Source organism: Ambystoma mexicanum, chromosome 4q, assembly GCF_040938575.1.
Source record: "Ambystoma mexicanum isolate Mex_15411 chromosome 4q, UKY_AmexF1_1, whole genome shotgun sequence".
NCBI classification, from domain to species: domain Eukaryota; kingdom Metazoa; phylum Chordata; class Amphibia; order Caudata; family Ambystomatidae; genus Ambystoma; species Ambystoma mexicanum.
In genome coordinates, this window is record NC_090928.1 from 22,435,141 (window position 1) to 22,461,441 (window position 26,301).

Here is a 26,301-nt window from a genome sequence, read left to right on the forward strand (position 1 = left end):
TAGTTTTCTTGATCGGGTGGTGGTAAGGTCAAGGTACCCTGGAGTCCGAAATCCTGCTCTACTCTCACTGTCCTTGGTTTTACAACCCCATCCCATCTATCAGTCTGGGTGTACTTGTGTTTTGGAGAGGAGGAGCTCTACCCGTTTCGTTGTTGTAATCTCGGGATAATCTGGCAGGAGCAAAAAATCATGAGAGAAAAACCATGATAGGAACCAATAAAACAATTTCCATGCACGACGGGGCCCCCAAGAATATCGAATCAAACCAATCAGCATTTACTCTTGGTTGTTTCTCTGTGGCAATCCTCAAGTTATGAAGGGCCCTTATCACGTGGGTCAAGGCCTACATCATTTGGGAGATGTGCGTTCCACAAGAAAAGCCAATTTACTTGCAAACACACACCCAACCCCCGTAGCCGTGAGAAAATCCAGAACGTATCTGTTCTGGAGTGTCATGAGCTTGATTGCCCGTAATTCAGTCTTAATAGACTTAAGACTCTACTCAGTTTTGTTCGCCAACTGAAGCATCTCCGGACGGATTATCTCTGCAGTCTGGATACCATGCACCAGGAGGGAGGTGAAAAAGGTTTCTTTCTCCAGCATGGGGTCTGGCATGGATTCACATGCTCATGAATATTCCCCGTCGTCAGGCTGGGAATCCTCGGTAAAGAAAAAATCAGTATCAGTTTCGTTTCTGATCTGTCTTTCGTAGTAGTAACCAATCGCTGATCTCTGCGTCATACTGACCACAGCCAATGACTGCCCTCTACCTAAGCCCCGCCTCTGGCAGCCATCTTCAGATTTTTACCGCACATGCAAGTGTTGGGAGTCCTCGTGCTTAGCTCTCGAGCTTTTACTGCGTGTTTCGCGCTTTTTCAGGTGAATTTTCACATTTTTTTCGGTTAATCGAGCCTCAAGCTCCACCGTTTCTACTCCCGTCAACGGCTACCCGTTGCGGGATTTTCCTACGCCCCTCAAGGGTGAAGATTTCATCGAATCAACTTCTTGGAGGATTCCAGAAGATTCGCGGCCTACTTCGAGATGGCCCAGGATGCGAGTTCGTCGCCCGGACCCAAGCTGTTTCGCAGCTGCCCTGGATGCGGGCTGCAGAATGTGTTTAAGGAAGACGAACATTCACGATGCCTCTACTGTCTTCATGGGGACAAGACTCATGTAGAGAAGGACTGCCAGTTCTGCAAGAACTTGTCGGAGCGGACCATGAGGGACCGTCGATCCCGTCTCGCCAGCTGGTTGGAGAAGGGCTCAACGGGTGAGAAGAAGAAGAAAGGGTCCGAGCGGGCTTCTAAGTCCTGTGCGGGCGCCCCGGCGGCCCAACACCAGGCCAAGCGCCGCGAGTCCGCTGGCTCCGGGAGCGCCTGAAAGGTCGGGCTCTTCGGTCGCCAGGCAGGGCGCACCTTCCCCGGCACCGTCAACCACGAGCCAGCACTCCGGTTCGGGGAAGAGGAAGTCCGAGATCCCAGGTAAGCTTCAGGAGAAGCCCTGTCCGATCTAGGAAGAGGGGGAGCGAGGCGTCGCCCCTCCCCCGAAGGAGAAGGCCCGGGACGCACCTAAGGTGGTGAAGGCCCCTACCCAGCAGGCAAAGGCCTCTATCAAGGCGATCGCGGCGACTCTGGCCAAGCCGGCAGAGACCCCGCCAGCGGAGACTGCCTCCCGGACTAGAGTTTCCTTGCCGCCAAGGAGGGAATCCTCTTTTCAGCCCATCGTCGTGGCCGCCAGGATGGAAGAAGCGAGGGGGGGCACGGTAGCCTCCTCGAGCTCAGAGTCAGCCTCGGAGGAGGAACTGACTGAGGCCGTGAGGAACCTCGAAGTCCAATTCGAGAAGGTTCGATCCCGTAAGGAAGATCCTCAGGAGATAACCGAGGAAGACGACGATGGCGAGGAAGAGCAGCCTTCCCTTCCGGCGCGGCCGGAACCTAGGCCTCAGGATGGCTCGGCGGCCATTTTGTCTGCAATCCAGTCCTTATGCTCTGAGATAAGGACGAGGTTCCCACAGCCCAGGCCGGAGGACCCGCAGCCTGGCCCGTCGGGAAGTCCTCAGAACAAATGACGGAGGACCCAACCCTCTTCTCCGCTCGCCCCCGTAAGGCCTACAGTTCCCTCCTCATCCTCCCACGAGTCGGGAGATGACAGTGCGTTGGGCTAGACGACGGGTTCTGAGGGCGACGACGACGGAACGGGTCTCCCGTCGCACGGGCCTCGCCGCCCGACGAGATTGGCTCATTCCACGCCATGATCGCCAGGGCGTCCGAATTGTTCCAGCTCTGCCCGGAGGAGCAGAAAAAGGAAGGTTTCCTCTATCAGCGGCGGGAGGCCAAGAGGAAGACTGCCATCACGGTGCCTCTAATCGATGACATCTGGGAGGAGGGCCTGTCGGTTCTCAAAAACCCCTCCACGGCACCAGCCAAACGGGACCGGTACGAGAAGAAGTACCGGGTCCCCGAAACCGCTCCCTTGTGCCTCAGGGCCCAGCCAACGCAAGACTCGGTCGTTTCGGCGGTGGCGAAGAAGAAAGCGGGTGGGTCAGGAGCCTCGACGTCGAATTCCCCGCCGGACGGCGAGGGAAAGAAGTTGGACGCCATGGGTCATTTCGTCTGCGGCGATGACGATCAAAGCGGCCACCGCACTGGCGATCGTGGCCCGTTACGACAGGGAGCTCTGGTTTAAGCTGGCCCCCATATTGGACTTCCTGCCGGACGACAAGAGGTCCGAGGCCCTGGAAATACTGCAAGAGTGCTAGGTGGCGTCGGACCACGCCATAACGGTGGCAACCAATATTGCCGATACCGGCCAGCTGGGCAACGGTGTTTGCCTATGACGACGGGGTTGGCTCCGGGCGACCGACTTCCGTCAGGACGTCCAGACCAGGGTGTTGGACATGCCGTTCGACGGTAGCAACTTGTTCGGGAAGGCGGTGGACGAATCCCTCCAAGCCATAAAAACGGAGACGGCCCGCGCCCTAGGAGCCCTTCAGCAACGACGGCCCTTTCGGAGCTCCGGAGGCAGACAGGGTGCCTCCAAGGGATCCAGCGGTGGCTCGTCGTCCTACCGCCAGACGGCTCGCTCCTAGTCTCAGGAGGCCCACAGGGGTCGTGGCAAGCAGGGAGCGCCTCGCCGCCGTCGGCAAGGTGGCCAGGGCGGCAAGGCCACCACCTCCAAGCAGGACTGAAACAGCCGTGGTCTCGGGCCCCCACCGAAGCACCCCGGTGGGAGGCCGGCTGACGAATTTCGTCGGCGTGTGGAAGTCCATCTCCACTGACCGTTGGGTGCTGGATACCCTGGCAAGAGGATACTCTATCGAATTCCTGAAGAAGTGCCCTCACGTTCCACCTGTGGCCAGGAAGGAAAATCACGTCCCGCAACTGCTGTTGGAAGTACGGGCGATGCTCAGGAAAGGCGCCATCGAGCTTGTCCCGAAGAGGCTCCGGGGTATACTCAAGGTACTTCCTCATCAGGAAGAAGACGGGCGGCTGGCGCCCCATCCTGGACCTTCGTCGTTTGAACAAATACATCAGATCACAAAAGTTCAGGATGGTCACCCTCCAGCACGTGCTGGGACAGCTGGAGGAAGGCGACTTTCTATCGTCGTTGGACCTGGAGGATGCATACTTCCACGTTCCCATCCTCAAAAGTCAAAGAAAGTTCCTCAGGTTCGTCGTCCAGGGACGCCACTACCAATTCAGAGCACTGCTGTTCGGATTGAAGGCGGCCCCCAGGGTCTTTACCAAGTGCCTAGCACCAGTGGCGGCCCGGCTGCGCCGGCAGGGGATTCACGTCTACCCCTACCTGGACGACTGGCTCATCCGCTCAAGGACGAGGGAACTCGCCGTCGAACACACTGCGAGAACCGTCCAGCTACTCACAGACCTGGGATTCGCCATAAACTACCCAAAGTCCCACCTGGTGCCGTCGCAGGTGGCCCTGTTTCTGGGAGCGAAGCTCGATACAGTGAGGCGCCTGGCGGCCCCGTCGGAAGAACGGACGAAGACCATTCTAGGCAAAGTGCAGCGCCTGCTAGCCACGGACGTGGCCAGGGTGAGGTCCATCAAGTCCCTCCTGGGGATGATGTCCTCCTGCATCTACCTGGTGCGCCTCTGCAGACTACAGATGCGCCCTCTTCAAGAATTTCTCGACGCCCGTTGGATGCAGGCGACGGGCACCTTCGAAGACAGGGTCCCCCTCAACGAGGTGTTCCGGCGGGCGATTCAGTGGTGGGGCGTTCGAGCGCACCTCACGGCGGGCAAGGGCTTTCAGACGCCGGCGTACCAGGAGACGGTGACGACGGACGCCTCCCTGGAAGGTTGGGGCGCCCACACCGGAGATCTACACGCAAGAGGCCTCTGGCTCCCGGAGGTGAGGCTCCTGCACATCAACGTCCTGGAACTCCGAGCCGTGTTCTGGGCTCTCAAATCATTCCTCCCGTCGCTCAAAGGCAAGGTGGTGCGGATCTTCATGGACAACACCACGACAATGTTTTACATATGGAAGCAGGGAGGCACCAGATCCCCAGCCCTATCCAAGGAGGCACAGGATCTGTGGCACTGGGCGGTCACCCAGGGGATGTTCCTGGTTCCCTTCCCCCTGGCAGGAGAAAGCAACACCATTGCCGACTCGCTCAGCAGGGAGCTGCGCGCGTGTCACGAGTGGGAACTGCGCCAGGATCAGGTGGATCAACTCTTCCGACGATGGGGCAAACCCCAAATCGACCTGTTCGCAACAGCGACGAACTCTAAGTGCAAGAGGTTCGCCAGCAGGTTTCCCCAGCCGAGAAGCATGGGCGATGCGTTCTCGTTCCTCTGGGACGGCCTATACCTGTATGCGTTCCCTCCGTTGCCGTTGCTGCTTCGGCTCATCAGCCAGCTCAAGAGGTCCCGGTGCAGGATGATCCTCGTCGCACCGGCGTGGCCGAGGCAGATCTGGTTCCCGGACTTTCTGGACTTGTCAACGTCCCCTCCCATCAAGCTGTCGGCGGACGCAGACCTTCTCTCCAGAGAAGGAGGCGCCATCTTCCACCACGACTCGGCGTCGCTGAACCTGCAGGCTTGGCTCCTGCAGCGCTAGAGTTTGGAGGCTACGATATACCAGCCGATTGCAGAGAGGTTCTTGCAAAGGCCAGGGCGTCCTCGACTCTCAAATGCTACGGTCATAAGTGGAAGAGGTTCTCCATCTGGTGCCGAGCACAGAAGATCAACCCCCTACGGATTACGGCCCCTCAAGTGCTGCCGTACCTGCTATCTCTGGCAAAGGCTGGGCTAGCCCATGCCTCCATTAAGATTCATCTGGTGGCGATCTCCAGATATACCAGAACCACAGGACGGACGTCCCTGTGGTCCCATCGACTGGTAAAAGAGTTTATGAAAGGACTGTTCCGGTCGTTCCCGCCGGTGAAGGCCCCGGCCCCGGCGTGGGAACTTAACGTGGTGCTGACCAGGCTCATGGGGCCCCCATTCGAGTCGATGCACTCTGCACCAATGAAGTTTGTGTCGTGGAAGACTGCATCCCATGAGGTTTGTGTCGTAGAAGACTGCATTCCTGGTGGCCATTACCTCCGCACGACGAGTGGGAGAGATCCAGGCCCTATCCTGCAAAGCACCGTACTTGACTTTCCATGCCTCGAGGGTGGTGCTTAGGACGCACCCCTCCTTTATGCCCAAGGTGCCGTTGGACTTCCATCTTAACGAGCCCTTGGTGTTACCTGTTTTCTTCCCGTCTCCTTCGTCGCCGGCCGAGAGGACTTTGCACTCGCTGGATGTGGCTAGAGCGCTGAAGTTCTACGTGGACCGCACGAAGAGTTTCCGGAGGACATCGCAGCTGTTCGTGAACTTTGGGCCTGTGAATCAAGGGAAGGCTCTCTCGAAGTCTTCTATTTCCAGATGGCTCTCCGGCTGCATCATGCACTGCCACCGGTTGGCTAACCGACCGCTGCCAGGCCGTCCGAGAGCCCATTCGACCAGAGCGATCGCTGCTACTACGGCGTTCTTATCTGGTGTGCCCTTGCTGGACATCTGCAGGGCTGCTACGTAGAGGTCGACGCACACCTTCACGAGATTCTACTGCGTCGATCGGGATTCCAGGGAGGAGTCCAGGGTCGGCCAAGCAGTGCTGCGCAACTTGTTCGCCTAAGGTGAGCCTGGTGAGGAGGTAAGAGATGCTTAATGTTGAGTTTTTTGTATTGCTTAATGTTGAGCCTTTTGCCACCTCCCGTGGTTGTGCATGTGTGTACTGCTATTTATTCTTATATTCATGAGCATGTGAATCCATGCCAGACCCCATGCTGGAGAAGGAACAAGTTACTTACCTGTAACTGTTGTTCTCCAGCATGGGTCTGGCATGGATTCACATGCGAACCCTCCCGCCTACCTCTCTGCGGCTCTTCACTTGGTCATACTGCCTCTTCACGTGCTACCAAATCTGAAGATGGCTGCCAGAGGCGGGGCTTAGGTAGAGGGCAGTCATTGGCTGTGGTCAGTATGACGCAGAGATCAGTGATTGGTTACTACTACGAAAGACAGATCAGAAACGAAACTGATACTGATTTTTTCTTTACCGAGGATTCCCAGCCTGACGAAGGGAAATATTCATGAGCATGTGAATCCATGCCAGACCCATGCTGGAGAACAACAGTTACAGGTAAGTAACTTGTTCCTTCTCCGTAAACAATGTGAACTGGTCTGGAATCGTGTTGAATTTATCAGATGAGTCTTTGGACAAGTGATTGGATCTTTTCTGGGGACGAAGCCTTGGTGAGTGGTGGGCATGCTTGTACGACCTAGGAGGATAGCTCAGTGGCAACGTGCGCGCCTTGGAAACAAGACGACACGAAGCAACACAGGTTCGAAACCCGGGTCCGCGCTTAGAAACCTCTGGATGTTTAAGCGCGTAATAAATACATAACTAAGATGAAAACAATTACGAAACTAAAGAAACAAACTAATCCTGTAACAGCGCATCGATGCCCGCAGGCTGTGTGAGCGCTTTAAAAATGCAAAATAAAGATGGGGGCTTAGTTGTTTCTAGGAGCAGCAGATTTATGACCATCAGAAGGACGTCAGGAACTACCAGAACCACAGAGTGCAAGGTGGCCAGTGAACAGTCACCCCTCCATGAAGGCAAGAAGTGTAGGTACACGTATTGTCCACACACCCAGTAGACATCCATTAACGCCACTGTGCCTTCGGTCAGGTCAGGGGGATTAAGAGCATTTTATTGCAACAAATGTTCAATCCTACAGATATAGTACCATTTCCTCTGAAGCAAAAGGAATAATACACTGGCATCTGCACTTTTGCTTGCTTGTCAGTTTACTCGATCCATGTCAATTTTCGCACACGATTTCCCCATGTCCTGCCACAGTTCCGATTGACAACTGCCATTACATCCTCGGGTAACTCCAGTTAGCCGCTGCTGCACAGCTCACTACTCCTGCCACCCATCTATCATTATAATTGTAATTATAATTGATCTTTTATAATGCGCTTAATACCAGAGACCGGTCTAAATCAAGACTGGGATTCGAACCTGTGCTGCTATGTGTTGTCTTTCTTCCAGGAGAAACGCGTTGCCCCTGAGCTATGCTCCCAGCCTGTTGGAAAACCACGCTCCTTCCATTTTCAGCAATGGTCTTATTTTACAACGGAATTGTTATTTATTCTTGGCACACTCTTCATCTCTGCCCATTAATAATGCACCTACCGTGTGCCCTTGGAGAAGACTTTGTACTCTACACAGTGACAGGTGTACTAAACATTGGGCTATAAGAGGCAGCATTTCTTGCAGTATAAACAACTTGGGTGCTCTCATGGTGTGACATACACATCCACTCTTGTTTGACCTCCCGGTCCCCACCTCCCGCATGTGATACTCTTACGTCCCGTCCCCTGTCCTCCATACTGTATGGGCGTCCCTACCAAGGGAAGGGAGACAGAACCTTTTTCACCCGAAAAACCTTCTTCCCCTTTAAATTTAGAGGTGCGTAGGGGCGCGGCCCAGGGAGCATGCACTGCCCTGACTCTGCCCTCCGGCGCCACACTTCAGTCCCCTTTTCCGCGTCGACGGGGAACGGGCGGAATTCACCAGCGCTCCTGGGTTTGGCTTCGGCCATGTAATTCCACGCGCTGATACTTCTTCTCTTTGTTTTTTTTTTGTTGTCTCGTCAATCATTCAGGTACTCGGTCCTCGGGCGTCACACTCCTCTCCGGCGCATGTCGACTTCTACAGGGGTCAGCAGGCTTCCATCCTGCAACGGGCTCTTCCCAACTTCAGACCCCCACATCCTCTGCCTACGTTGCCTTGGCCCAGATCACGGTTGGCAATCATGTTCGGCGTGTGACTCTCTGTCCTCGAAAGCGCTTAAGAACAGACTAGCCAGGTGGAGGGAGCTCTTCCGGAAGTCGCCTCCAGAAGATCTCTCTGAACTTTGTGAAGCATCGTCCCAGGTCCAAGGTAGGGCCGATATTTTCCAGCGTACCCCACAAGGGAGACTCCTTCCCAGGGACTCTCCCGTGCGGGACCGACTAGGTCCTTCTACCAGCACGTGCACAGAGGCTGCCTCAGCTTCCGGCCTTCGGATCGAGGGGTCCTCGGAACCTCCCGGGCGCAGTGTCGAGGGACCGGAAGATTCTTGTACCGGGCCTACACTGGAGGGGCTACGCCCTTGTACCGGCGCAATGGCCGAGAGGCTACGCCCTAACACCGGCAATACGTCCGAGGGGCTATGCCCTAATACCGGATATACGTCTGCGGGGGTGCCTAAACGTAGCTCTACCGACCCCCAGGTCGAGGGTGTCACACCTACCAGGCCGAGACCCGGGAGCAGGGTAGGTCTCGGGATCCACACGCAAGAGTCTTGGACAGGGCCGGACGCAGTGGGCTGGGAAGCACGTCACAGGCACATGGCAGGCAGCTCGACAAAATGGCTGCCATGCCAGATAGGAAAACCCGTCCGACGCCATTCCACGAATTCGGCGAAGAACGAGTGTCAAGGTGGAACTTGTTGCAACCAGGTATGTGGCCTACAGTCTACCCTTCATATGCGCAGGGCAACTTTCCCATGCGTCTGTATAGACTGGGTACGCAGCGGCTCCAGCAGTCCCCCGCTAGCCTGTCGGTACCCCCTACCACCTCTTCGGCCAGTGACGAGGTGCTCTTTGACAAATTCCTCGGCCTCATGAGGTCTCCTCAGATGGGGGTTATAATCAAGGACGCAGTCAGGGAAGTCCTCCCCGCCATGCTAGTAGCACTGTTATGACTAATAGCACATATAAACAATTCCAGGCGAAAGCTCACCTGGGCAGACAGCAAAGTATTCAGTAGAGAGAACGAATGCAGCAGTGAAAGATCCCCCAGACAGCCCTGCCCCTCCTCGCCTTGGCAAAGAAAACCAGAGAGAGAGGGCAGAGCTCTCAGGGAAACCCTCTGGGGGAAAAAACCCTGTGTAGCGGCAGGAAGCAGGGACTTCGGAGCCAGGTCTCGGGGAAGACCGCAGTCGGCTGGATCAGGAATGATGTGCAGTCAGAACTCTTCTCTAAGAAAGAAAGAGACAGAAACGGAAGTATAACCCTCAATAGTGTCAACAAGGAGAGAATGGATAAAGGGAAACCAGTTGTAGCTAGACCTCATCTAATGTTCGATTAATGACCTCGATGAATACAAGGAGGGGACTTCAATACCCATAAACAAGAGCGTACTTTGCCGGGAATTTAAGGGAATTGGTAAAGAGTCCTAAAACTGGAAGAAGGTGTTTAGTTCTAGATAAATCACACAGGTATGGAAATAGGAGAATGTGAACTACCTAATGACAGGACGGTGAGGGCTTGTTTTCCAAAAGTACGCTGGCGAATGAGAGAACTGTACTCTGGAGCGGGATGGAAAGAAGTCTCTTAGCCTAATGTCGGTGGAAGGATATAGCCGCTGTGGAACCCTGGATACCCGAACAATAATGAAAGAAAGGTTAGAGAGAGGAAAGCGCATGAAAGGGAAAAACAAGAGTTGAACCCTAGCTGCGAACTTACGGAGCGCCGATTCTAGCAATAGCGACACATCGGGCAACAGTTCTTTGGTCTGTATATGGTATCACGTGAGTAGCCGGCAACGTCCCTCCAAGACGTGAAAAAACTGTACCGCTGCAATTTGCGGAGTCAACATGTCCGCCGGCCATATTATATGTATTCCTCAGCATAGCCCCACAAAGTCGTCCGCGATGCCAAAGGGACCAGCGTCAGAGATGTAACAGGCACCACAGAGGCCTCCATCAGGCTCACTGACCCCGGTGCAGCCGCCTCCTCCGGCTCCACAGCCAACTCTGCAACCTCTGCTGCCGCCTCAGCCTCCGGCTGCCGTCGCTGTGCCCCAGCCTTCGGCTCCATCTACCCCTCCTCCTCCACAAGATCCTCTGGATCCGCTGGACACGGACGAGGAGAAAGATCCAGACACGCCATCCTCAGCCAGGGCCTTCCATGAACGTCTCGCTTGCCTGGCAGAGTACCTGGACCTCCCTCAGCTTGAGGTCGAACAGCCGGCAGATGGGGTTCTGACTGAAGTCCTCACAAGACGCCCCTCTGCCAACACAGGGATTCCACTGCAAACCAATGTAGTCTCCCTGGCCAAGAAGGGTTGGCTCAAGCCCCACTCAGTCAAGCCGGTCAACCGACGCCTGGATGCCAAGTACAGGCAGATGGAGGGGGACACACTCTTGCTCTTGACCCATCCTCAGCCACACTCTTCAGTGATCGCTGCAGCATCACTTTACTCCAAGCCCCAGTCGTCCTCAGCCTCCTCCTCTGCAGCGCTGCTAGGCAAGGAAGAGATATCTTGGAGGCTTACGGTAAGATGATCTACTCCAACGCCTCCTTGCACCTGCGTCAGGCCAACGCAGATGCCATGGTGGCTGCTGCCAACCAGCGGTTAAGGCGGGAAATTGCGGACTTCCTCCCGGAACTCCCCTCCCAATGCCAATAACGCTTTAATATAGGGCTAGCGGAGGCCAAGCTTGTGGCGCAAGACCTCATGGAATCCACAGTAGCGCATATCGATACCTATGGCCGTGCCATCTGCATTGCCATGGACATAAGGCGCACAGTCTGGCTTCGTGTGACGAAATTCAACCCGGACGTCCAGGAGCGCATCCTAGATCTACCGTTCGAGAGGGGGGGGGCCCTCTTCCATTCCTCTATGGACGAAGAGCTGGACAAAAAGAACAGCAGCTCACAAATGGCCAAGTCCTTGTCCATTGTTACAAAGACCACACCCAAATCTTACACCCAATCTCAGCAGTGCTCAGAGAAGGGTCGTACATATGGAGGGTTCCGCGGCTTCCAGGAATGCAGATCCAGGCAGCTGGACCACTCGCCGTCTAAGAGTCGACGCAAACAACAAAAAGGGGGGGTAAGGGCTTTTTCCAGTCAGCCCCAACCTCTGATGGAAAGAAGGCATAACGTGCCCCTTCGGGTCCATGTGTCTCCGGTGGGGGGGAAAGCTTGCTCTCCATGCACATTTCTGGCGCCAGATTTTCGCGGACCCCTGCATCCTATCGGTAGTATCACGTGGTACCGCCTACCCCTCCCAGCCTCTCCTCCCTCCTCCCCTCCACTCCCACAGGTTGGGACAGCAACTCTTTTGGCAGATATCCGGTCGCTCATAGAGAGCCAGGCACTGGAGGAAGTTCCAGCCTCCCAGCGAGGCTTTGGCTTCTACTCCAGGATTTTCGCCATTCAGAAGAACCACCAGGCAGGCCTGAGAGTTGTGCTGGACCTTTCCACCCTCAACCTCTACTTACCCCTGCAAAAATTCAAGGTGGTTACGCCAGCTTTTATAGCAGAGACATTGGACAGGGGAGACTGGATGTGCTCCCTCAGACCTGAAGGACGCGTACCTACACGTCCCAATTTGGCAGCCCCATCGTTCTTTCCTACGGTTTAGAATTGTGGGCTACCATTGCCAATACAAAGTTCTTCCGTTTGTCCTCAACTCGGCCCCCAGGGTCTTTACCAGGCTCATGAATGCTGTAGCGGCCCTCCTCAGAGCGCAGGGCCTCCACATCTACCCATAACTCAACGACTGCCTCATCAGGGCTACATCTCCGGAGGCAGATCACCACTCGTCCCATGCCCTTATGAACACATTGCATGACCTGGGCTTCTCGCTCAACCTCAAGAAATGACAGCTGCTCCCTACACATACTCTGACGTTCCTGGGGCTCATTTGGGACTCGTGCTCCAAGAGGGTTTTCCCGTCGGAAGACAAAATCTCGTCCATCAAGAGGGCCACCGCCCACTTCCTCAGCAGAGAAGTGACCTCAGCATGGTGGTACCAACATCTCCTGTGTCTACTAGCTGCGGTTCTGTTAGCCGTCCCGCACACGAGAATAAGGATGAGAAGGATTCAGCTGCACTTCGTGGCCTCATGGAATCAGGAGCGGGGCTCGCAATCCGAGATGATCAACGTTCCTCCATCTCTCCACCTGGACTTAACTTGGTGGTCTATGGACTGCAACCTACAGACGGGCAAGCCCTTTCAGCCACTCTCTCTGCAGGCCACCATCACCACAGACTCCTCGCTCAAGGGCTGGCAGCTACTCTGGAAGATCTCTCGTTCCACGGCACCTGGACTCGACAGGAGCAAGAATACCACATCAATTGGTTGGAGTTGAATGCCATCTAGCTAGCGCACAGAGCATTCCTCCCACTTCTCAAGGGTAAGGTTGTCTTCATCCAGACAGACAACTCGACCAGCATGTACTACGTCAACAAGCAGGGAGGCACCATATCCCTTCCTCTGTGCAGACTGGCGATCAGCATGTGGGAATGGGCCTTGGAAAATGGAATTTACCTCTTGGCAGTCCACCTCCTGGGGGAATCCAACCTGGAGGCGGACAGGCTCAGCAGGCTGGGAGCGGACAACTATGAGTGCCAGCTAAACAACCTCATTACTCAGGAGATCTTCAACAGGTGGGGCACCCCCACGTGGATCTCTTTGCCACCTGGTACAACAAGAAGTGTCCCCAGTTCGCACCCTGGCAAGGGCAGGGCCCCGGCTCACTGGGTGACGCATTTCACCTAGAGTGGACCGGCATGAAAGCCTATGCCTTTCCACCCACTTTTCTGAAACAGAGTAATTTGCAAGATCAAGGAGTCTCACCGACTCGTCATCATTCTGATGGTGGCCAGCCAGGCCATGGTTCTCGGAGCTCCTCAGCCTCTCGGAGGTGCCACCTATGCACCTTCCGACGGGCCCAGCACATCTTCTGGCACAGCAGAGGGGCAAAATCATCCACCCCGCACCAGGGAGACTAGCCCTCACAGCGTGGTACCTGAGCAGGTATCGCTTTGGCACCTTAGCCTCTCACAGGCCAATCTGGAGATCATACAAGGCGCCAGGAGCAAAGCCACCAGGGCCCAGTACAAGAGTAAATGGACCAGGTTCTGCCACTGGGCAGACTCCAATGAAATTGACCCCTTGGCTTGCAATTTGGACGACGTGCTCTCCTTTTCGGCGCACCTCACTCATTCGTGAGTACAGGTCGAAACCTGCCGTACATACCATAGCCATTGGGGCCTACAGGAATTCGGAGGAAGGCATTTTCTCCTCCTCCAACCCAATCGTCAAACATCGGACGGGTCTCGCTAAACTCTATCTGCCCGTCAAGAGGCCGCACCCTGTGTGGGACCCTAATATAGTCTTGGGCGCCCTGGCGCACAAACCCTTCGAGCCAATGGCCTCCGTGGACATTAGGCTGGTCACCATCAAGATGGCCTTACTAGTCGGGCTTACCTCGGCTCGCCGAGTCAGCGAGATTCAGGCGCTGGTCGCCTCTGAACCATATACCACCTTCCACAAGGACAAGGTAGTCCTGGGGACACAACCGGCATTTATGCCCAAGGTTCCATCTGCATTTCACTTGAACTAGGAAATAGTCCTTCCTACGTTATTTCCCGATCCCAAGGACGAAGCACAGAGTGCTGCATTGCCTGGATGTCAGGCGTGCCCTAAAATTCTACTTGGACAGGACCAAGGGCTTCCGCAAGTCTGATGCCCTGTTCCTCACGTTCGGCGGTTCGGGGCTGGGCTACCAGACCTCTAAGGCTTCCATATCCCACTGGATGGTATCTGCCATAAAAGAAGCGTATATCTTTCATAGATTCACATGCTGTGAATATTCCCAGTTGTCATGCTGGGAATCCTCAGTAAGATAGAGCAGTTTAAATTTAAACTGAAACTTTCAGTCACTCTTGTGTGCTCTATTAGACATTTTTGGGTCATACTGCCCAGAGCCAATAGGAACATCTCCCTTCACTCCTCCCCTCTCTGCCATCTTCTGATTTTTTTTTTACTGCACGTTACTCTGGATGCCCTATGGATATAGGCGTCAGGGTCCTGGGACAATCATATCATTCTGACACAAACCTTCAAACTGAGCCTTCACTGGTGGCCAGTGAGGGAAAATCTGGTGAAGGGTGCCGTATTCAGGCTGCCAGACCATTAAGCCACCATCATAACGGATGCCTCACTGAAAGGTTGGGGCTCCCACTGTCGGGACCAACAAAAGCGAGGCATCTGGTCCGAAGAGGAAAAGAGCCTGCACATCATCCTGCTGGAGTTGCAGGCGATTTTCTGGGCCCTGAAGTCCTTCCTCCCCCTTCTGGCAAGGGAGGTTGTAAGAGTCTACACCGACAATATGACATCAATGTTTTATGTCCGCAAGCAAGGGGGGGATCCAGGTCTGTACAGCTATCCAAGTAAGCCCAGGCCCTCTGGCACTGGGCACTGCAGCTCCAAATGTTCCTCATTCCCCTCCATCTACCGGGGATTCAGAATAACCTACCAGACTCACTCAGCAGGGACTTGCGCTCCTGTCACGAGTGGGAACTGCATGAGAATTAACTTCACCTGTTCCAGATTTGGGGCACACCGGAGATCAACCTATTTGCCACCTATGACAACAGTCAGTATAAGAGTTTCACCAGCCGATTCTCCCACCCAGAGAGCTTGGAGGTCGCCTTTGCAGTTCCATGGGAGAAGTTCCTGTATGTATTTCCTCGGATCCCGCTGGTGACTCTTGTCATCCACACATTCAGACTATATTGGTGCACACTGATATTAGTGGCCCCTGTGTGGCCGAGGCAGTTTTGGTACTCCAACCTTCTCGCCCTCTTATCAGCTCCTCCTCTCAAGTTGAAACGCACCAGGCTATCCTGTCCAGGAACCAAGGCTCCGTGCTGCATCACGAACCAGCCTCATTCAATCCGATGGCCTGGCCCCTTGGAATGTGTATCCTTGTTCCTTCCACAAGACTGCCAGGAAGTTCTAGCTCAGGCTACAGCTCCATCCACTTTTAACTGTTACAAGACCAACTGGAAAAGTTTCCAGGCGTGTGCACGAGCCAGCAGTTGCAGAATGCCGTTCGGCTACAAGACATTTTGCCTTATTTTTTATCCTTGGCTCGGTAAAGCTTGACACACTCTTCCATCAAGGTGCACTTAGCTGCACTTTCCTGATACAACTGTTCTGCAGGCGTACCATCCCTGTGGTCCCACCGGCTAGTGAAGGAGTTCCTTCGTAGGCTGTTCAGGTCCTTACCACCTTATCAGCCACCTAGCTCCAGCATGGGAACTGAATTTGCTGCCAAAGCTCATGAAGTCGTCCTTTCAGCCTCTGCACAGGGCATCCATCAAGCATATTTTCTGGAAGACCACCTTCTTGGTGGCCATAACATCGGCCAGGCAAATAGGTGAAATCCAGACACCTTATTTGATATTTCACAAGGACAAGGTTATCCTTCGTACTAACCCAACGTTTATGCCTAAGGTGGCATCCTTCTTCACTCTGAATCAACCAGTGGGTTTACCAGTGTTTTTCGGCACCCTGACATCCCCAGCTGAGCGGGCACAACATCGCTGGATGTGGCCTCTACTAAGTCACTCCGTCTCACGGACCAACTGTTTGTGTCCTTTGACGCAACTGGACTCGGGAAGGCTTTGTCGATGTTTTCCATTTCAAGGTGGATTGTGGCCTGCACGTTCTTCTGTGTCGACAGAGATTTCGGCAGAAGAATCTTGAGTTGGCCAGTTGGTTCTGAGGAACCTTTTTCCGTGAGGTGAGTAAGTTTATAGTGGTAAGTTGTGCTGGTAGCTAGCCTCCGCCCGTATGTATTGTTTATTAGTACTGCTTTGTAATCTATTCACAGCATGTGAATCTATGAAAGATCTAATGCTGGAGAAGGAATAAGTTACTTACCTGTAACTCTGGTTCTCCAGCATTGGTATCTTTCATAGTCACATGCGACCATCCCGCCTACCCCGCATGACTCATCTTTTGGCTCTTACTGCCACTCGTGTGTGCTTGCCAAATCTAAAGATGGCCGACAGGGGAGGAGTTAAGGGAGATATTCCTATTGGCTATGGGCAGTATGACCCAAAAATTACTGTAATGGAGCACAAAAGTGATTGAAAGTTTCAGTTTAGATTTAAACTGCTCTGTTACCGAGGATTCCCAGTCTGACGGCTGAGAATATTCACATTGGCTTCAGCCTTCTGTGCGTTATCTCAGCCCTCCACATCTCCTGAATTTGGATTATATATTGTGCCAGGTCCTCGTCTTCTTTCATAGTGCGCGCCATCATTTGATGTATATCCGGTGCGTCAGGATAGGCTACCCTAAGACAGTCCATACCTTAGCCCGACCATCATTAAAATGTGGTACATCATGATTATCATCGTCCATTCGTACCCCTGGGTAACCCGCTTTTTTCCAAATGTCTGCTTAGTCTCCAGATATTGCGGCAAACAAACTTTTCATGTCCCCTGCCATTTGTGTAATGCCTGCTGTTTGTTTTTCAAGTGCATATATCCACTTGCCTGCTCCTGCTGTGAGTGATGGCAGTGCCTTCATCAAATAGTATCAATACATGTGTGGCCAGGGCGCATGCTGTTCCCTTCCAGGACATTTATGTAACAATGGAAGCTGTGTTCCCACTGTGAACCTTTTCCCCCCCTCACATCCCGTTCACCACTGTCATGCAGCCTGGTCGTGCTCGAAGTCTTGGACCCCACAAAATCTATACTCTTGGTGTCATGCTGGGTGGCATTTCTTCTCCCTGTTACCCATGCCGCCTCCTCTGCTCCTCCTGGGTCTATATACAATCTATTTGACTCATAATCTGAACTGTACACACATTGTAATACCTCTTGATCCTTCTCATCGTAGCGACCATCATCCTTTGTCTCAACATGTATGTCCCTAATCGCGGTATTGCCAATTTGAAGTAAAAGCTCACCTGCTCTCCATTGATCTGTAAATATTGGCGCTCTTCGCCCTTCTCCCTGTTCCATCATTTCCCGCACAAGCTCTGCCTCTGTCCTTTGATGCGCTGTTTTGAAGTCTCTCTGTGCCCTGATCTCAGTCTTCATGACTAATGGGTCTCGTGTTGGCATTTACTGCTGAGGGATGTTTTGATAGGTGGCGGGGGCTCTCTGTCGCAGGGCTGCATGGGGCACATACTATGGATTAATGTAACCTGCGGCCGCTTGCATGGGGTTTTGGTTTCTGACTGCAGTGGCAGTATTGTCTGATACATGATCTGCTTGCTGTGCATTCCTGTTTTGGTTTTACTTATGCTGTTGTTATTTTAAATTCCTTTTAAGTGCCGCTGTGCTTCACAGTGCCACTAGTGGCTGACTGGGCCCTCGTTTACACGTTTGTTTTCTTCCTGCAGCATTCCCTTTCAAGTTAGTTTCTTTTGCCCTCTTTGCTTTATTTTACTTTTTTATTGATTTCCTTGTACTGACTGCAGCGTTTAACTGCAGTCATCGTGAGGCTGCCTGGCCGCTCCGCTCACACGGGGCTCGCTCCCGTGTTCAGTCTGTCTTTCATTTCTCTTCCTCACGCACGCATTGGCTGGCAGCTCCCCTCACTCCCACTTGGCTCGGAAAGCGGATTGCCTCCTGCCAAATGGAATGTGTACATTTAACTCGCTCATCACCTGGAAGCATAGCGGACAGGCTCATCGGAAGTGCTTTTGCCTGGCCGAAGTCTGGCCAAAGTTCGGCCCATCTGCGCAGCAGACGGGCTGGGGGCGGTTGCCAGAAATAATGCTCACTGTTACAGTCACAATTGACTAGTTTGGCTCCTCCCAATACTAGGTTTCCCCTGGGACGGGACGCGGCCACTTCCAATGAGGTGATCTGCACTAACTCAGCTCAGGGTATATTAAAGTGCCTCCGTTTTAATGCCCGGTCACTCATTGCGCATGCTGCTGACTGTTTTACCTTGTTAAAGAACCATTATCCTGATCTTGTTTTTAACATTCAGACCTGTTTTAAGAAGTCATCTACTCCTTCCTTGGTTCATGCCCTGCCCTCTGATATATCCTCAACCTGGACAGGTCCCCCCCCAAAAGCTGGAGGTGTAATTGCCATGATTCATCATTCCGGAATTCAGTGTCAGGTTCTGCCCATTGAACATCAGGCCACTATGTAAGCTCTGCTACTCTGTGATGAAATCTCTCCTTCTACCACTCTCCACTTTTTACTGATTTACCGGCCGCCTGGCCCTTACCCACTATATTGTAACGCTGTGACCCAGCTAGTGGCAGACCTTAGCCTCCAATTTTGAGTTCTGCTTGGTTTAAGGGACTTTTAACTTTCACCCCAACAGCCCTGCCGACATACACACAGCTTGCGTTATCTCAGACCTTTTGGATCTGGGTCTTGCTCAGCTGGTGGTTGGCCCTACTCACCGCCTCGGGGACACCCTAGATCTCATCTTTGGCGCTGTGACCGTTCTCACGCTATCTGCTCCCCGGCCGGTTTTGTGGTCTGACCACATGATTCTTCCCTTCACTGTAGACTCTGCCTCTGCCCGTTGGTACTGCCCCGCCCTCCGAAGAGGCTCTGGCGTAAAGTTAAACATGCTGAAGTTGCCTTGGCTATTACTCTTCTTCAGCCAGCCGATGGTCTTTGCAACTTTAAGACTTTGATCTCGATGTTAACTGACATTGCTGACTCCTTGGCACCTTTCAAAGCCTGGCATTCTGAAGAAGACTGGCCCTGACATCTTGCATCTACTCACTGCTGCGGTTAATGATTCCTTCTCTTGTGTCCACATTCCCGGTTCTCTTAAGCCCGGTCCTGAGCAACTTTCGACCGATTTCTCTGTCTCCTTCTCTATGAAACTCTTGGAAACTCTGGCTACCCCCCTCCTTTGCTCTTTTCTTGAGGAATCTGGCTGTCTGGACCCCTTTTAGTCCTTGTTTCGGCCCGCCGTGGATCCAAGTCCGTTTTGGTGGCAGTGGTAGATGACCTAGCACAGATCAGGGTGGCACCACCGCCCTGATCCTGCTGGACTTATCCGGTGCCTTCGACACGGTCGACCATGGTATCTTGCTGGAACCGCTGTCCGTGGCGGGGGTGAGGTTCAGTCCTGGATTGGTTTGTATCTTTTCTAACTGGTCGTTCTCAGTCCCTTTCTCTTCCTCAGTTTGTTTCGATGACTAAACCCTTCATGTGCAGGGTGCCTCAGGGCTCTTCTTTTCAATCTTTACATTCAGCCACTTGTTAAACTGATTCACTCTCTTGGTTTTCGGTGCTTCTTTTATGCTGATGAGACACAGATCCTGGTGAGACTAGACCTTTCCCATCCTGCCTCAGCTGAACGCTGTTGCTCCTCTCTGTTGGCTATTCATCTCTGGATGGGTCAAAACTGGCTTTGCCTTAATGGTGAGAAGACTGAGGTTCTAGTCGTAGGTCCATCTCCAGTTTCCGTTAGTTGGTCTATGGCATTTTGGCCATCTGAACTTGGTCCTCTGCCCACGCCCTCCCTGGGGGTGAAGAAACTGGGAGTTAAGCTCTCTGAGTCTGTATCTATGCAGTGGCAGGTTAGTGCTATCTGTCAGTCAGTCATTTCACTTCAAACTCTGCATTCTTCGTGAAAAGTGCTTCCTTACCTTTCAGTCTCATCTTCAGCCTTTGGTTGTACCGTCTCTTATAGCTGGCTGCTCAGACTACTGTAATGCTCTTAAACTTGCTCAGCCAGCGTACCTTCTTCAGTGGCTACAGGTGCTGCAGAATTCGGCAGCCCGGCTGGCAGTGGATTCCTCCCGGTTCAGCTCTACCACACTGATTCCGGGAAAACTGCATTGGCTGCAGGTGGCAAAGTGCATTAAATTTAAGGCTCTGAGCGTGGGTCACCAAGCCTTCTACAGGCAAGGCCCTGGGTTTCTACACGCAAAATTTCAGCCTTACATTCCAACAAGGAACCTTCGCTCAGTCTCATCCTTGAGAGTTACCGTTCCCTGGTTTAGGCTGCCCTGTATAGGTAGCCATTCCTTCTCCGTGGCGGCCGCTGGTCTGTGGAACTCTGCCCCTCTGTTCCTGCGGGCACTTGAGGATCACCTCTTTCTGTCGTGCCTTGAAGACATATCTTTGTACAGCCTAACTGCTGTCTTCTCTGTTCGGTCCCAAAACTGTTATAGCCATGATGCCCCTGTTGGTGAAAGTGCACTTTATACATTTGTTATGCATTTTACATTACCGTAACACCCCTGTGGGGGTGGTGGGCTGTGAGGGTTTTAAGAGTATCACATAATGTGGGGGTTATACAATGTACAGGGGTGACACAGGGCAGGGTATTGCTATTTCTCTCCCTTTAGGGTCCTCTGGGACATCTTCCAAATCCTCAATCATTCTCCAAAGCTCAGGAATGTCCTGCCTATTCTTCAAATTCCTCCCCTTAAATTTCACTGCTAAATAATTATACATATGGCCCAGCACATCCTCATTATTTGTCCCTTCTTCGGGCCAAGGTTTATACATCCCTCCTCTCGTGTCAGCGACGCACTGGCATATTTATACTTAATTATCTTTTCCCGGTACATATGTATTCAAGTAGGGTAAGGGTACTTGTAGGTACGTCTGATTCTGCACTCGTATTATTTGTTTCCTAAACACTGATCCAGAGGTACTGATTTACGCCGCCCTCCGAACACAGTCCGTACTCACCGTCCCCCCTCCCCTTTTCTTCACACCCGACACAACACACTTATTATACCACACCTCTCTTCTCGCAACTCCACAACCACCACACCAGTCCACACTATAACAATTCCATAAACACCTTAAAACTAATTATATACTGTGATGAATCTTATGATGTCATCACTTCTTTCCCTGAGTTAAACTCCCCCTATGTGGCCAAGGGACAGCAGCCGCTACCTGATCCTGGCCCTGGGGGCGGCTATATGAGGGAGGACCACCTGTGGGGAGGTGACCCTCAGGGAGATAAGATGACATCATGGGGGAAAGTCTCATGCCCCCATTCCCTTCCACTATTTCTTCTATGCCCTGTACGGTAATAGCATATTGCTACACTCTTCCACAACCTCTTGGTAGATCTATTTTTGTTACTCCACAAACTCCCATTATGGGTAATATATTGACAACTGGGATGTGGAAGAGGCAGGGAGCAGTGAGGATCACTCCCAATGAAGTTCAATTTCCGCTTCCTCAATGCCATTCCAGAAATGGTCCCATAACCACTGACACGAGAAAGAACAGAGTAATGAAGATCACTAGGACTGGGTGACCAACCCAGCGGCCTAGTTGTTGGAAAAGGTATAATCAAGCCAGGAAGTTTGAATATGTGCTGGCTACAGCTGAAGAGGAGGAGGAGGAGGAGGAGGACGAGGAGAGCTGCAGAAGCTGGTTTGCCTCGCGACCCGTAACAAAGCCGAACACTATGCTGAGGGGAAATGCCACGGCAGGCGACGTGAAGGCTAACCCGAATCCAGGAAAAAGGATGCCAAGGTGCCAATAGTTCACCGGTCAAGGGTAGAAAACAGCAGGGTACCGAGCACCGAGAAAGAAGGCACAGTGAAAGTGAAGCACCTAACAGGGCGCACACAGATCCAATACACTGAAGCAGAAGGAAGTGAAGGAACACTGAAGGCAACCAGTAAGCCCAGGGAACACAAGTGGGTTACTGCGTTTCCAGCAAGCGTATACCGCTCTATAGGAATAATAGAGTGAAAGAAACTGAAGTGAGTGGAAGCCAGAAAATACTGGTAAACCCAAAGAACACTAATGGGTTACCAGGTTGTCTAACCAAGTGAGTTGCTTCATAAAAACGCAGTGAGAGACCAAGAATAAAGCCATTAAAGAAGTCAAAGTATTTGCAGAACCAGTTACGCATAGGTTATTAAACTCCCTCCCTCGCCCCCTGAAAGAGAAAGTGTTGTGTGTAATAAAGTCCTGGCAGTGGATTATATCAGGTAAAGACAAATATGGGTGCATATGGTAGTATGTCTCAAGGAAGGCAATGCACTTGCGCTTGCAAGGTGTTATAACAGTTTACAAAGGAAAAGAGACTCCTTATGAAGAAAGATACCCTTAAAATTTTGAAGTGAAGAGAAAGCTTGGGAAAGGGGGCGATTTCCCCAAAAGACGTGAGTACATCAAGGGGAGAGAGTAATCCTATTGGAAACCTGATTATTCATTTTTTGAACTTGTTGCCTTGATACAAGGAGCCTGGGGAAGGAAGCTAGTCCCTGGAAATGTGAACATTACCCATTTGGAAACCTTTTTGTTGGATTTGAGCATTTGTGTTGAACTTGATCATCTCAGCACTTTGAGAAATCAAGAAACAGTATCCTTTACACCCTAGAGTTATTTTAGAGTGTGAGGGCCAGAATAGGACTACGGACACAGGATATACACTGGCTTGGACTTCTTTACACAGGACAGACCAATTTAGTTTTTGTTTAAGGTAGGGAAATTCCTCCTAAAGTAGGGATAGTGAGGCATTTTCCAAACCCATTTGTTTTAATAACAATGTGTAGCCACAAACAGGTCTCCGCTGTTTCCGCACCTCATTCCTGGCTCCTCACAACACACACTGGTTTAGACCCTTCCTCAGCCTCCTCTTCGATACGAGGGAATTTACCTCCTTATGTCAGAAAAAGGGATACCAGGCCCACCATATAATGGACCCACACAACAAAATCCCACTTATTTACACAATGGTTTAGACCCTTCCTCTGTCCCGTTGCCTTGGGATGATGGAATTTCCTTTTCTCGCACTACCTTTTGCAGAGTGGAGGGATCCCAGGTCCTTCATAAACTGGACCTCTACTTTACTTGCAGTGCTACCTTTCTTCCACAATGGATGAGATCCTGTTTCCTCTCTCTTCTCTTTTTCTCACACTATACAACCATGGCTTCACCTTTCCTCTTAACTGAGGACATCCCTCTGGCTATCTCTACATATAAAAAAAAGTTATATTTTCACGTGGTCTTTTACAATCCTAGTTTGGACCCCTGGCTAGGCAGCTCTTCATCTTTATTTTGTTTAGTGAACCATACCCATGGTATACCGCTTAGTACCCCTAGTGTGTGTTTTTGGGCACTGAGCAGGGTATGGGCAAGTGGCAGCTACATGCTGATTTTGCAGTGGCTATGGGTTCTCTCCCTTTTTGGGACACCCAGGTACTTCCATAGGAATCAATGGGTTCCTGAACAAAGGCAAGATGGCCACTGTAAGCCTCCTGTCTTTCTGCCTTTCCCCCTTGTTTCTCAAAGTCATAAGAAGCCACAATGGTGGAAGGACCATATATGGGTCGGGGGCAGCAATTCCCAGACACTGCTTGTTTTGGTGTACACCTTTGGGGTGAGACCTAAATTAATGGAGAGAGGAGTTAACTCACATTCTGTGTTGTGGGTGTCTGGTTTTCTTTGTGTATCACAATGCCTGTGGTCCTGCCTGAGCCAGCTCTGTCTGAAACTGAATGAATGTGGTGTGTGAAAGGCTGGGAGTTGTCTCCAATACACATCCTCTGTTTTTGGTGTCTGGTTTTGTGTGAATGGACTGAATGCCAGATAGACTGATTGGGTGCTGCTTGAATGCACTTGTTTGTGATTGGCTGGCTGAGCCTAGCTCAGTCTGAGTGAATGGGGGAATGTGTGTATATCAGAAGACCGCTCGCTTACCCCTGTGTTAGGCAGAATTGCATGCAGTACCCTCTGGGACCACCACATACAATTAGGACTACAGGTGTAAGCAAAACCAACCTTTGGTGTAAGTCTGTACTACACAGTTTGTGGTAGCGAGCTGAGCAGCCAGGCTTATCTCAAGAGGGAATGTGAGCAGTACAAGGATGTTACGCAGAGGTCTTACAATCACAATGGTTCAAGTAGACACTTACACTCAAGGTTTCTTGGTAAACACTTTATTACGCAGTCATTTAGAAAACATTCACTAGAAGGAGGCAACTTAATATTGTACACAAATATACTTCAACACAAAACCACAACATTTCCGAGTATATTAGTCTCCCCGGGAAATAGGAGCAAAATGGCATTTCAGTTACTTTGAATTGGAGTAAAAAGGCACAAGTTAACAGAAGAGATCACAAATACTTTCTTAGGCAGCGCAAATAGTTTCAGTTCACTAGAGGACTCGATCCAGTTCAATAGGCCTAGGCCAAAGTCAATGGGCTAGTGTCTTGGATAAGAAAGAGCAGTTCTTGTAGTAAACAGTAAAGTCTTTGCCAATGTTCTCAGAAGTAGTTTGTACGAAAAGGAATCATATGTTGGGTCACAAGCTGATTAGGCCTGCAAGTTGGGAAAGTTTCACAAACTTTCACCGCAAGAGATGCGTTCTCTCAATCGTGTTGGCACAGTACCTTTAATGTGAAGCAAAAGATGCAGCTGAAGACGTTGGTTCCTGGCAGTTCCTGCAGATCTCACTGTTCCTGAGCCTCAGTCATGAGGACGTCGAGGGACTCCTGCATGGGATCGTCGGAAAACGCGGACAAAATGGAGTTACTTCAGTTCAAGTAGCTGTAGTCAAGCACACAAGCTGGTGTCCTTCCCTCTGGTTAATCCAAACCAGCTCAGAGAATGGTATCCAGGTGGCTTACGAGTTGATTGGTCCCACCAACTCAAAGGTAGAAGTCGTCCTTGAAGGGGCTTCTCTGTCGAGGTGAACTTGGCGATTCAGACCTGTCGCAGGGCTTCACCGGGCAAGCCAACGGTCCAGGAGTTGCAGCAGCTGCCCTCTTCCAGCTTGTCTTCGGTTCTTTCGTTTCAGTGGTTGACTCTGTTTTCCAGTCTGAGACTCGCCTTTTAAACAGTTTTCTCCCTTTCATTCCAGCCTAGCTGCCACTCACCCAGTCCTTGACAGTCAGCCAGCCAATCACGCCAGAGTGCATTTGGGTCTCCTAGGAGACTAAGCACAGGGAGTTTCGGGCACCTCCCTCACTTCCTGCCCACCCCGGACACTCAGACGCCAGAGGCAGTCTTCAGTCCTGAAGCCCGCCAAAGGCATAGAAACAAAGGGACCAAGAAGGATCTTTCCAAAAAGAAATGGCGAAAAAAGAAGACCGGGACCCATTTAAACAAAAGGGCTTAAGCTATCATCTTGAAAAACATGGCTCCTGAGATTTTTAGCTACCGGTGTTCGCGGTTGGGAAAAATCATGGTAGTTTGTTGTAAAACCACTGCCACCAGCCATTTATATAGGAAAGAGTAGCATTTGACTGCTACATGAGTTTCTAGACATAGGGAAACTAGGTAACCCCTCCACCACTCCATAGGAAGATAGTGTGTGCTGGGTCTAGGAATTTAAAAAGACTAGTAAAGTCAATTTAACCTTACATTCTCTGGGAAACAGTAGTTTATCCCAGAGAAGGTATTTAAACCTTTGGGACGTCTAAAAAGACATCCTTGTGTCACTGCACTGAAGGTGATGTGTAACACACATGACAAGATGATGCCTATGGAGTTATCTAAAACTCCATAATCAAAGAACACAAGAGTAAAACACACATCAAAATACATGAGAGTGGGGAAAAAGGCTCACACTCTTTCCAGGTAAAAAAATCAAGTCCTCAAAATCCAGCAAAGTTGCTGGGGGTCTCTAAGGTGAAAGGGAATCAGCACATTTATGAGAATTCTCCCTAACACCCTATGTCTGAAGTCAGAAGCTTTGAGTGTTCCTGGAAGCTTGAATCATGAATCCAGATGGAGGAAGAAGTTCTGCTGCTGCAACTTTTCACAAACTCCAAAGGCTGCTGTGCTGGTTCAAGGACTGATCAGAGGGCACCTGGACAGGTTCCCTCTTCCCGTAGCTATGAGGGGACATCATGCAACTGCTGTCCTTCACTCAAAGTGTCCTGGAAGCCAGTCCTGAGTGGTTGCCATCCTGCAGATGTATCTTCTTGGGTGCAGAAGAAAAGTGACCGGACATCTTGAGCCCAAGACGTCCACCAGCATCATCCACACCTCTCAGCTCACTCCT